Here is a 12,483-nt window from a genome sequence, read left to right as displayed (position 1 = left end):
GGACATAAACAATACCATACATCAAAAGGGCCTGACAGACATCTATAGAACTTTCCACCCTGAAACCACAAAATATACAGTTTTCTCATTCCACATGGAACCTTTTCAAAGATTGACCATATGACAGGGGACATATCAAGCCTTTACAGATTTAAAGGTAAAGAAACTATAGCCAGCATCTTCTCTGGCCATGATGGAATTAAACTTGATATTAATTTCAAGAAAAAAACTCAAATGTAACAAATGGAAACTAAAAAGCCTACTTCTGAACGACTTCTTAAATATTGAAGAAATTAAGTCTGAAATTAAAAAAAATTATGGAAATAAATGATAATGAGTACACCACTTTCCATAATGTATGGGATACTACAAAAAGAGTCATAAAAGGGAAATTCATAGCAATTCGTATGCATAAGAAAAAGATAGAAAGGTGGCAAATAGACGACCTAACATCATGCCTCAGGAAAATTGAAAAACATCATCATCATCAACAACAACAACAAAACAAAGAAATAAGAGGTGAAAAGAAATAATAAAGATTTGAGCAGAAATAAACAAAACAGAAAATAAATTAACTATACAGAAAATAAATGAAAGCAAAATTTGGTTCTTTGAAAAGACTAACAAGTTCTGCACACCATTACCTAGACTGATAAAGAAGAAGATAGGAAGAAACCAGATAAATCAAAAACTTACTAAAACAGGCAACATTACAACAGACACAATAGAAATACAAAACATCATTAGAGGATACTGTGAGTGACTATATGCCAACAAACAAGAGAACATGGAGGAGATGGACAGATTTCTGGATGCATATAATCCACCAAGATTAAATTAGGAGGACATAGAAAACTGAATAAGCCCATAACAAACCATGAGATAGAATCAGTAGTAAATAACTTCTTAACAACAACAAAAAAGCCAAGGTCCTGATGGCTTTACTTCTGAAATCTACAAAACTTTTAAGGAACAGTTAACCTCATCCTATGCAAATTATTTCCAAAGATTCAAAAGGAAAGAAACCTTCCAAATTCATTTTATGAAGCCTCCATAATCCTCATTCTCAAAACAGATAACATGGCAAAAAAGGAAAACTACATCCAATATTTCTGATTAATGTATATGCAAAATTTCTCAACAAATACTTGCAAAGCATATCCAACAACATATAATAAAGAATATTCATCACAACCAGGTAGGTTTTATTTCAGGGATACAAGGGTGGTTCAACATACACAAGACCATAAACATAATACACCATATTAACAGAAAGAAGATAAAACCATATGATCATTTCAATAGATGCAGAGAAAGCATTTGATAAAATACAACACCCTTTCATGATTAGGATCATTTCTTAACACAATAAAAGTCATATATGAAAAACCTATAGCTAGCATTATACTGAATTGGGAAAAGCTAAAACCTTTTCCAATAAAAACTGGTATTAGACAAGGCTGTCCACTTTCTCCAATTATTTTCATACAGTGCTGGAAGTCTTAACCAACGCAATCAGAAAAGAAAGATATTAATATAAAAGGCATTCAAATAGACAAAGTAGAGTTGAAAATATCTTTATTTGTAGATAACATGATAATGTACTTAGAAGACCTAAAAGTTCCCATAAAAAATTCTCAAAATAATAAATGAATAAAGTATTAGGATACAAAATCAACATCCAAAAATCTATAGCATTTCTTTTTATGAACAAGTTGAATGAAGTAGACCTGAAAGAAAGGAATCCCTTTTACCATAGCCACAAAATGTATAAGATACCTAGGGATAAACCTAACTGAGTAAGTCAAAAACCTTTACAAAGGGACCAGCAGTTGGCATAATGTCTATGTCGCTGGACTCCAACATAGTTGACCACGATTCAAGTCCCAGACCTGGTGGCTTAAACTCACGCCGGGCATGTGTGCATGCGTGCCCAAGATCCTGAGATGAGAATGGAGGAGGAGGGATTGCAGCATGGCCATCCCCTCTGGGGGATGATTTCTCACTTCCTATCTCTTTGTCTCTCTCTGTCTGTCTGGAGAGCACACGTGCCCTATAGCAAAAATCTCTCAAAAAAAAAAAAAAAAACCTTTACAAAGAAAACTGAAAATCTTTTTAAGAGATACTGAAAATGACACAAAAACAAGGGAGGACATCCCATGTTCCTGTATTGGAAGAATTAATATAAACAAAATGGCAGTTGTACCCAAATTAATCTACATATTTAACACAATTCCAATGAAGACACCAGTGACATTCTTCACAGATCTAGAAAAGATAATCATAGCATTTGCCTAGAATCATAAAAGACCTCATAGTGCAAAACAATCCTGCACAAGAAGAGTAGAGTGGGCAATATCTCACTCCCTGACCCCAAAATACACTATAAAGCAGTGATAATAAAAACAGCATGGCATTGGCACAAAAACAGACAAGTGGACCAATGTAATAAATAGAGACCCCAGAAATAAACCCAAAAACTTACAGCCAACTGACTTGACAAAGAATACCAGTCAATCCAGTTGGAAAAGGAAAACATCTTTAGCAAATGGTGCTGGGAAACCTGGGTATCCAACTGCTGTAAGAAGAAGCTGAATCCACATCTTTAACCAACTCAAAATGAGTCTAAGATCTGAAACTCAGACCTCAAAGTATAAAAATTACTAGTGGAAAATTCTGAGAAAACTCTGGGAGATATTGGAGTAGTCAGACTTCTTAAATAAGACCCCCAAAGCATGGGCAATAATCCCTAAAATAGAAAAGTGGGACTATATCAGATTAAGAAATTTCTGCACAGCAAAGGACACAGTAATTAGTGTGAATGACAACCCTCAGAATGGGAGAATATTTTTGTAAACTATGCCTCAGATAAGGGACTGGCAACCAGAATACACATGGAACTCAAGCAGCTTACATGAAAAAAAGAAATTGACCCAATTAAAAAATGGGAAAATGAGCTGAACAAAAATCTCTCTAAGGAAGACATACAAATGGCCAAGAAACATAAGGAAATGCTCAATATCCCTCATCATAAGAGAGATGCAAGTTAAAACCACAATAAGATACCACCTAACCCCTGTCAGAATGGCGAAGATTAAAAATACAAAAAATGGTAAGTGTTGGTAGGATTGTGGTGAAAGGAGAACTCTCCAACACTGTTGGTGGGAATGTAAATTGGTTCTGCCACTGTGGAAAACAATATGGAAGTTGCTCAAAGATCTACAAATAGAACTACCATTTGTTCCAGCAATTCCACTCCTGGGTATCTACCCAAAGGACAGGAGAAAGCTCAGTTAGAAAAGTGCTTGCACATCAATGTTCATTACAGTATTATTCATGATTGCCAAGACATGGAACCAGTCCAAATGTTCCTGAACAGATGAATGGATTGAAAAAGTGTGGCACATATACTCTATGAAATACTATTTATCTATGAAAAACAAGACTCTGGCATTTGATAGAAAGTGGTCAGATATGGAGGATCTATTGTGGAGTGAAGCAAGCCAGACTATGAAAGAAAGATACTGTATGTATCTACTTAATATATACCAACTATCCACACTTTATGGTAGAGATTGAAATATTGGAAGGTATAAAAGGAGTGAAAATAGTTACAGATGCTGAAGACAGTGTGGAAGTGGGGCAGGAGTGGAGAAAGGAAGAATATAGAGAAGGAAATCAGGAGAAAAAATAAAGAGGCATGACATTTGTGAGACACAGAAATGGTTTATTACCTGTTAATGATAGCATGTATGGTATTCTCAACTGGACTGGTCTGAGAAGTATTTCATGCTGGGTAAGTTCTCTTTGTAAGCCAAATGATGTATAGCGATCAAATGTTTAAAAAATAATAATAACCTGAAAAAATGAAAAGCTATTTGCTGATGATGTGTATAGTAATGTCTTTGTCTTGACTGAGATGCATGGTAATTATGCTGGAAAAATGAAAGTTATACACTATAAAGTTCTATGTGAGTAAATGTAATATAAAAAACTTTGAAAAACTTTTAAGTACTGTAGTGTGTCTTATAGAGATATACAGTGATGTATAGTATATAAATAAATAAAGAATAAAAAGATGTCCTGTCTTCAAATATGTCTAGGAAATTCATAGGTTAAATAACTTAGGTCCTACTGTTTAAATATGTATACTGTGTCTCCTTTTTAATACAGGTAAAGTATAAAACGTTCTGAGTAACAAACAGTCTTGTTTAACTTCCTATGTTCCCAAATTCAACTGATCACAAAACCCTGTTCTGCCTTATTCTCTTGACACACATGTAGTGTTACTTCTATGAACATACTATGAAGCATTTCTCTGTAATCGTTCTTGAGAAATGTTTAGCCAAACATTATGAACTCAGAAACTGTGCCTCCCGTCTCTTTTGTTCCTTGATGAAAAAAATAAATAAAAATTTTTAATCGTGCTGCCATAATACATTATGTTTCAGAATCGTGTCAAATTTGCCTAGATGTCGACACTCTGCCTACATTCTCTGTTCCCCGTGAGCACTAGTTGACCTCTGGCCAGTAAACAGGGTGCTTTGTTGATAATGATAACCTCCTTAAGCGATATTTAAGTTAGCCTGTCAGAGTCAAGTCCATGCCCAAATAGTGGCAATGGTAAAAGAGAATGTAGAAATAAAAAATATAGGGTCAGGAAATGGCACATCATTAACACAACAGGACCCACATGGGAACGGTCCTGGGTTTGATGTCCGAGGACCTCCATGAACACGCCATGTGCATGCACCTTACACAAACTAACTAAGACTAGACATAGATCACAGCATAAAAACACCATTAGGGTTGCCCCATCTGTTCTCTCTCTTGTTGTATTTGTGTCTCTGTCTCTCTCTAATGGAATAAATAAGCTGTTCAAAAAATTTTTAAATTATACATAGTATATATATGTATATATATATATATATATGTGTGTGTATGAATTTTCTGTGTTTGCAAATGGAAAAAGAATGAAACTATAAGAAGATACCCTACTTATCATAAGTAAAAATTTATCATGGAGCTGAAAGAAATAAGAGACAAGGATAAGAAAAGACAAAGGTAAGATGCCCCATTTTTACACAATAAACTCTCAATCAGAGCTGACCCCCAGGAGATGCTTAGGAATATCTGGAAATTTATTTTTACTTTTTGCAACTGGGGTGGAGAGGGGTGAGAGTTACAACTGGCATCTATTTGTGCATGTTACTTAATATCCTACAATACCAAGGAAAGCCCTCACAAAAAAAGTGAATTATGTATCTCAAAATTTCAATAGCATCACTGTTGAAAAGTACTTGTTCAGTGAGTTTAGTTTTATTTTCCAAAGTAGAAGCTGTTTGTTGTGTTTTTGTATGATGGCAAAAACATATAGAATTTTGCTTCATGAGATGTTTAATTTCCGTTTGTTCTGTTTTAATGTTTCTAAGCAACAGTCTTCTGTTTGACTGTTTTGTATAAAGAGGTGTCTTCTCAGGACTAGTAGTTGGCGTAATGGTTATGTCACGGGACTCCCATGTAGTCAACTGCGGTTTGATTCCTGGACCAGTGGCTTAAACTCATGCCAAGTGCGTGTGTGTGCGTGCATGCCCAAGATCCCGAGAAGAGAATGGAGGAGAAGGGATTGCGGCGTGGCCATCCCCTCTTGGGGGTGATTTCTCGCCTTCTGTCTCTGTCTCTGTCTGTCTTTCTGGTGAGTGCACATGCCCTATAGTAAAAATTTCTCCAAAATAAATAAATAAATAAATAAATAAATAAATAAATAAATAAAAACAAAGAGGTGTCTTCTCCAAAATAACCATTGTTGGAGATGGTACTATGCTATAGTTTGGGGAGCCAAAAATTCATGAGTTGAGATTTGGCTATGATGGGATTAAGAGAGTAAAATTTAGCGTAATCATGGTGGTGAAAGATTGAACATTTGGCAGGAAATTAGGGATGAAAGCACCAGGGAGATATCCCATGATAAATTCCTGGTGGATTTGTAAGAGAGGGAATAATACCAGATCAAAGACACACAGACATAGATGCATGCGCCCCTGCCCTCCACCCTATTCTAATGCATCCAAAAGACCTTTACCAGATGTGGCCCCAAACCTGGGACTTCCAATCTGCGACTTGAATAAAGCTCTCTTTTTTTATTTTATTAATTACCCAGATCCAGGTGTTTTATGTTATTAGCAACAGAATGGACCAGAATGAGGACAAACATGTATAAGATAACGAGTAATGTAAAATAGCAACAAATGATGTCATCAGGTCCTCATGATGATAAATCACAGTTTAGATGAAAAGATCTAAATTCTCTGTGAAGGTTTCACAATTCTTCCTTTGATTTATTATTATTTCCTTAGATTTTCTCTCAAAAGACTGAAGTAAATAAGTCCATAAATAACCTTATTGCAGATAAAACATTTTTTAATGTCTATCCAAAGTCTGAAACAAAACAACTCCATATTTTCACAATTATCTGTGCTTGTGTGTCTGTGTGTGTATCTTTGAAAATATTTCTCTTTTCTCCTGAGTTTTCTAAATGAAGTTTGGTAGTTGAAATAAAAAAAATTGTCTGATATTGTTCTAAATGCATATAAAAAATATTGATTACAATTGTATTGTAAATATGGGAAGATAAATGAGGTAAGATTTCTATACTTCATTTGAACTGATAATATTTCAATACGAGTAGATTGATAAATATGTACATATATCTTATGTATATATGTTACTTTATGTATACATATGTTACTTTATAAGAATATGCATGAACTAAGAATTGCTTTATGTATTAATACATTATATTATAAAACATCATATATAACACATAAAGTAGTTTTTTTGTTTGTTTGTTTTTAAGAGAGGTTTTTGTTATAGGGTGTATGTGTTTGCTTGAATGACACAGAGAAAACGACAGAAAGCAAGAAATCACTTCCTAGTGGGAATAGCCACACTGTAATCCCTTCTTCTCCATTCTCTTCTTGGGCTCTTGGGCACGCACGCACATGTGCTAGTGTGAGTATAAGCCACCAGGTCCAGGACTCAAACCACAGTCGACTAGGTGGAAGTCCAGTGATATAATCATTATGCCATCTGCTGGTCCTTAAAGTAGTTCTTAAAACAACCAGGAAGGTCTGTGGAATTTCTTTCCTTTTTTGTTTTTGTTTTTTGTTTTTGTTTTTGCTATAGGGTGCGTGTCCTCACTAGAGAAAGACAGAGAGGGAAAGTGAGAAATCACCCTCTGGGGAGATGGCCAAGTCACAGATCCCTTCTCCTCCATTCTCCTTTCAGGATTTGGGGCACACATGCACACGTTCCCAGCATGCCGCCAGGTCAAGACTTGAACTGTGCTGTCTGTCATGTGGTATCCAAGGCTTTAACCACTATGACACCTGCTGGCTTGTTGTATTTCTTTGATTAGGACATTAATCTCATTCATGAGGGCTCTATTTTCATGACCTAATCACCTCTCAAAGATCCTATCTTCTAATACTCATCAGACTCAGTATACAGATCACAAGTAAGCATTAGTTAAAATGCTTAATATTATCTGTTGGAGAAATTCAAATTAAAACCATAATGATGTATGGCAAACCTATGAGAATGGCTAAGGTAAAACACAAGAGGACTTCAAAAGGCTCATGGAAAGTGGAATTCAAGCATGAGTTCATTTTGGTGCAAAAAAATGAATAAAATAAATGCATAGTTTTTTCTTAATATATATTTTTCATAAATCTTTTTTTCACTTTTTTTGGTTTATAATAGAACATATATGTGCATCCATAAGAGTGAGAGAGACAAAAACATGAGCACCTTCCACAGGATATGGTCACACTGAAGTTCCCTTCCTCTAGCCTGTCAGATCTTGGGCACTTATGTATGCCAAAATGTTTTAGGATGGGGAACCAGCAGTTAGCGTAATGGCTATGTTGCTGGATTCCCACGTAGTCGACCGTGGTTCGTGTCCCGGACCCAGTGGCTTAAAACTCACGCCGGGCGCGTGTGCGTGCGTGCCCAAGATCCCGAGAGGAGAATGAAGGAGAAGGGATTGCGGCGTGACCATCCCCCCTGGGGGGTGATTTCTCGCTTTCTGTCTCTATGTCTCTCTCTGTCTGTCTGGCGAGCGCACGCGCCCTACAGTGAAAATCTCTCAAAAAAAAAAAAATGTTTTAGGATGGCTGATTTGAGGATCTGAGCCTTAGTTGTCATGTGGAATCCAGTTTCTTTTGAGGAGTACGTAACAATTGTATTGTGGAGTTGGCCTCCATGAACTTTTTGAAGATCCCGGTATCCCAAGAACAACAAATGCTCTGAAGGCTGTGGTGAGACAATGATACTCAGACATTGTTGGTGGCAATGTAAATGGTACAACTGCTCATGCCGAGATCCACCCCCAGTCTCATCCATCCCCAGAGCATGGACATTCATGCACCTGGCATGTTCCAGGAGTTCTCTGGACATGAACCAGAGGCTGCCATGTAGGTGAGCCTTACAGAGTGTTGTATGACAAATGCCACTGTTTGGCCCCATGGAAGGCACTATGTGAAACCTAAGCCTTGTTGTTATAGGCTGAATGTTCCCCACAAATCCATAGATCAAAGCCCCAATTCTCAGTACCACAAAGTCTTTAAAGAAGTGATAAAGTAAAATGAAAGTATTATGGTGGTCTCAATTCAATTTTATTGATGTCTTTGTAAAGAAGGAAATTTAGTTTTGCTTTTTTATTTTATTTTATTTTATTTGGTCCAGCAACATGGAAATGGCTAGTTAGACAAATGAAGAGATGCCATGGATGCAAGTTCAGAGAAGAGTGACTAAAACCGTCTCTTGGTAAAAGGCAACAAACCTGCCTCTTGGATTTTAAAACTGTGAAAATATAAATTTGTTGTTTTTAAGTCATCCAGTCCTAAACACTACCAGTAATTTTGTAATGGCAATCCTAGCAAATTTATGCAAGAATGAAACCTCACACATTGTTAGATAAAATACTGTTACAGTGGGTGGTTTATTAGGAAAAATGATGATTGTAACAAAAGCACAGAGGACTTGGCAGAAGCCAGAAGATGAACGAATTGGGGACCTTCCACAAGAACTTGGGAGTGCAAACTACTGCCTTCAGGTCAGATTTGATCCTTCATCTATCCTTGCCAATGAAGTTGCAGTAGGAAATACAGCTGTCTTCATTCATTTGTGAGTGTCTATAGCAGCTTTCAACAACAATAGCAAAGCAGAATACTAACAGAAACCATTTGGTTCAAAGACCTAAAATATTTACTGTCTGACCCTTTGCAGAAAAGGTTTGTCAACTTCACAGTAGAAATACAAAATGCCAGAGAGCAGGAACTTCATCTGTTTAGCACCGAGTTATCAGTAAAACTTTCTTCAATTATGAAGATATTCTATATCTGTGCTGTCATTAATGCTGCCTGCCACCAGACACATGCGACTATTCCAATTTAAATTACTGATAATCAAACAAAATTCAGAATGTAGTTCCTCAGTTTCATTAGCCCCATTTCAAGGTGGTAGTAGGCACGTGGATGATTAGCGCCTGTGATGTTGGGTAAGAGGTGCCACTCACCGGTGCATTCTCAGTGCCTGAATCAGCACATGGCAAATAATACAGAAGTAATCAATATGAAGTGAGTAAATAGATGAGTCAGTGAGGAAGGATAATGACACAATTTCTCATTGCCACATAAGTGTTGCAATTTTTTTTACATAACAATAAATTAGTTTCTTATCTCCCGATCTTTCAACACTAATCTAGGTACTGCAGTGAAGGGATTTTGTGGATGTAATTAAGGTTAGAATCTTTTTAAGTTTGTTCATTTATTTCTTCTTAGAGAGAGAGAAGCGAACCCTCAACAGGGTCTTCCATCACATTCACCCCAGCTTCAGCCAGGGAGCATCTCAGCCATGTACACATGCCTGGTATGTACAGGAAAAACTCAGGACACACACTTGTGGGAACCTTCCTCTGTGGCTACCTCATTGAAGAGTGCTACATTACTGCTGAGCCACCACGGCTGACCATGGATATGAATGTTAATGTCAATTATACTGGAATAAGCTATGTGAGCCCAATCTAATACTTTAATCCTTAAAAGCACAGAAACTTTTCTGGCTGTGATTAGAAGAGAGACTTTTTTCCAAAAGAGAAAGGCAGGAGAAATGAGTCAGATATGGAGGTCAGAGAAATGTCATAGAAGAGCAAAAAGAGCTTCTTGGCCTAACCATTTCTGGTTTGAAGGTTTAACAAGCCTTGCTTTATTTTTTAATAATATTTTTAAAGAATTTTTTATTTATTTAATTTTATTTGTTATTATTTTTTTTTTAATTTGACCAGAAGGAGACAGAGAGAAAGAAAGGAAAAGTAAGAAAGCAAGCCACCAGGTCCAGAACCAAATCACCATCAGCCATGTGAAAGTCCAGTGCCTTAATCATCATGCCACCTGCTGGCCCCGTGGGATTTACAAGTTTTTCAGATGTGGGTGGCCACCAGGAGATGAGAACAAGCAAGCAGGGACCTCAATCCAGCAACCACATGGCATTGAATTTAGACAACCATAACAAGCCTGGACATAGCCACTGGACCCACCACCCACCCTGAGCTCCACGTTATAGTCTCCGGAAAGGAATGTGGCTATGTTACAAGACCCTACGCAGGAAACCCTCTACGCCACACCATGACTGAACTTCTGGCCCATGAAAACACTGGATAATAAATGGATGTTAAGCTGCTAGGTTTATGATAATGTGTCATTGATGTATCGCAATTCAGGCATTAGAACTTTAAAATTTAGACTTTTCAAAATGATTTTAAATAAAGCATAAATAATTTTGAGAGGAAAAGAAATTTCTGATCCACCCTCTGGATTGCACTTCTGAAAGGATTTGGAAGAAAAGCAAGTGCTCAGGCCATGGGGAACAACCCTGCCTGATACAGATGCCTGTTTCAGAGCCGGTGGGAAGCAGAGGTGAAGCCAGCTGTGCTGGTCAAGGCAGATGGGACAGAAGGACGCCAAAAGACACCCCCAGGAGGGGACAGAAGGACGCCAAAAGACACACCCAGTTCCCACACTCCACCGAATTCGACATCAATTTGGGCTTAGTAAGGAAAATTTCAAGTCATATTGAGCTGGGGTACCCCTTGAAGGTGACAAACAAAAACAATCATAAACAACATAACCATCCACCCATCTCTCCTTTTATCTCGTTTTTCCCGGGGTCTTCTGTTTTCTTTCACATACTTCTCAACCTACCCAGTAAGTTACGTTGTTCACATAGTTACATCATCCCTTGTAGAGGCTAAACAAATATACATATGAGAAAGTCATAGGAACCATCTAGTAAATTATTGAGTCTTTAAGGTAATGACATACATCAAGGACTACAAATAGCCTAAATGATAATTTAGTAACCCATAGCCTTCTTCCAGGGCATGAACCTCACTCTAGGGTAGTGTTAGACCTACAGCTTCCTTCTCATGTCTCGAAGCCCAGTGCGTTTTCTACCACCCAGGCTAACCTTTCTGGTATTCTTTGATCTTCACATCTTTGTAGATTCACGTAATTTTCAAAGTACTGCTCTCTGAGTTTTTCCTACAAAATGTGCACATTAGTAGCAGAAGTACGGAGGATATTTATCAAGTCATTCCCCAAAACGGAAATTGACTTTTGTACTCTTACACTACCTATTTTTGAAATTTTTTAATGTATACATTATTTTCATGTAGTCTCTGTTCCTCATCTTCTTAGCTATAAGCTTTAAATCAAGACTTCAATGGCATTTCTGTATTCTGAGCCTATTTCTTCTTTTTTGTTAAAGAATCTTTTTTTTTATTATTTTTTAAAAATTTACAATAGGGCATGTACACTCACCAGAGAGAAAGAGGGAAAGCAAGATGCTGGGTCCAGGACTCCAACTGCAATCAGACATGTGGGAGCCCAGTGCCTTAACTACCATGCTGCCTGCTGTCCTCTCTTATTTTCTTTCCCCTTTATTTTGCCATAGGGCACAGGTGCTCACCAAAGACAGAGAAAAAGGGGGAAAGCTACCCCCAGTGGGGCAAGGTCATGCAGCTATCCCTTCTCCATTTCTCCATCCTGTTGGGATTTGTGTCATGCACTCACATACACCTGACATGTCTTCAAGCCACTGATTTGGGATTCCAACTGTACTGTCAGCCAATGAGCTGGGGTACCCCTTGAAGGTGACAAACAAAAACAATCATAAACAACATAACCATCCACCCATCTCTCCTTTTATCTCGTTTTTCCCGGGGTCTTCTGTTTTCTTTCACATACTTCTCAACCTACCCAGTAAGTTACGTTGTTCACATAGTTACATCATCCCTTGTAGAGGCTAAACAAATATACATATGAGAAAGTCATAGGAACCATCTAGTAAATTATTGAGTCTTTAAGGTAATGACATACATCAAGGACTACAAATAGCCTAAATGATAATTTAGTAACCCATAGC

Source organism: Tupaia chinensis, unplaced genomic scaffold (genome assembly GCF_000334495.1).
Source record: "Tupaia chinensis unplaced genomic scaffold, TupChi_1.0 Scaffold000066_1, whole genome shotgun sequence".
NCBI classification, from domain to species: Eukaryota; Metazoa; Chordata; class Mammalia; order Scandentia; family Tupaiidae; genus Tupaia; species Tupaia belangeri.
Note: the sequence above shows the minus strand (reverse complement) of the source record.